Below are 1,600 nucleotides of genomic sequence, written 5' to 3' on the forward strand. Positions count from 1 at the left end.
CAGCAGCAAAACTGATTCCTGCTTTAACAAACAGTTTGTCTTTTTTTCAAACCCCCATTCTTCGGAGTTAGCCTTTAAACAACTATATATATATATATATATATATACAGTGATCAGCCATAAAATTATGACCACTGATAGGTGAGGTGAATAATATTGATTATCTCGTTACAATGGCACCTGGCAGTGGGTGGGATATATTAGACAGCAAGTGAACATTTTGAACTTTGAACTTTGTGTTGGAAGGGTTTGGCAAGGGCCAAATTATGATGGCTAGATGACTGGGTCAGAGCATCTCCAAAACTGCAGCTCTTGTGAGATGTTCCCGGTCTGCAGTGGTCAGGACCTACCAAAAGTGGTCCAAGGAAGGAAAACCGCTGAACTGGCGACAGGGTCAGACCCGAGGCTCATTGATGCACGTAGGGAGTGAAGGCTGGCCTGTGTTGTCCGATCCAATAGAAGAGCTACTGGAGCTCAAATTGCTGAAAAAGGTAATGCTGGTTCCGATAGAAAGGTGTCAGAACACAAAGTGCATCGCAAGTTTGTTGTGTATGGGGCTGCGTAGCCGCAGACCGGTCAGGGTGCCCATGCTATCCTAATGTTATGGCTGATCGGTATATATTTATATAATATACGGTAAATAAATAATATATAATATGACTGAATAAAATTGAATGAGAACTAAGGCCTTGTTGAACAGTCAAACAAAGTTTCATAATATTAACAAACAAACTCAATATTTTGTCGACCCTTTACCCTTTATGACGTATCTCCACCACACCTCCAATGTAGGTTTCCAGGAGTTTCTCACAAGCTTCTGACACCTCTCTTTTGGACTTTTAACAAATTCCTCATGTGCAAAAGCTTCCAGCTCACTGATATTATTTGGTGTCTGTGCTGCCACTGCTTTCTTTAAATCCTGCCACAGATTTTCAAAGGGATTTGAATCCAGGGGCTGAGATAGCCACTCAAGGACATTACAGGATGGATTCAAAGCTTTAGTTGATTTGGGATTATTGTCTTGCTGGAAAGTCCAATGATTACCAGACTTCAATTTAAATCACTGAAGGCATCACATTCTTCTTCAAAATGGCCTGGTGTTTCAAAGGTCCATGGTGCCAGTCACACAGTGAAGTTTACCACTTCCTGCAGCAGCAAAAACAAAAACACACAGCAGGACAGACCTACTGCCATGGTTAACAGTTGACATGGTGTTCTTCTAGTCGTAGGTTTTGCCCTTCTTACACCAGACATTGGTCAAGAATGGTGTGCGGTGAGGTTTTTCCGAAGTCCCTTTTTCCATGAAGTCCCTGCTTGTTCTGTGACCTTCTGATAGTCTGTACTGATACATTTGTTGCTGCCTTCATCAGGTCCTCCTGCAAGTCCATGGCAGTAATACTGGAGTACAATTTGGTAGCCTTGATACTAGTGATTAAAAAACGTCTGTATTACAAACTCTGTAATCACTCTGTAGTCACTCAACTCATACAAAAGGAATTTATAAGAAATCAAGTCATTTCGATACAGTTTGAAAATGAGGCTTGTGACTGGAAAACAATGAATTGATGCACTGGAGTTACTGAAGGCGCATATCAAGACA

This window comes from Sebastes fasciatus, chromosome 10 (assembly GCF_043250625.1).
Source record: "Sebastes fasciatus isolate fSebFas1 chromosome 10, fSebFas1.pri, whole genome shotgun sequence".
NCBI classification, from domain to species: domain Eukaryota; kingdom Metazoa; phylum Chordata; class Actinopteri; order Perciformes; family Sebastidae; genus Sebastes; species Sebastes fasciatus.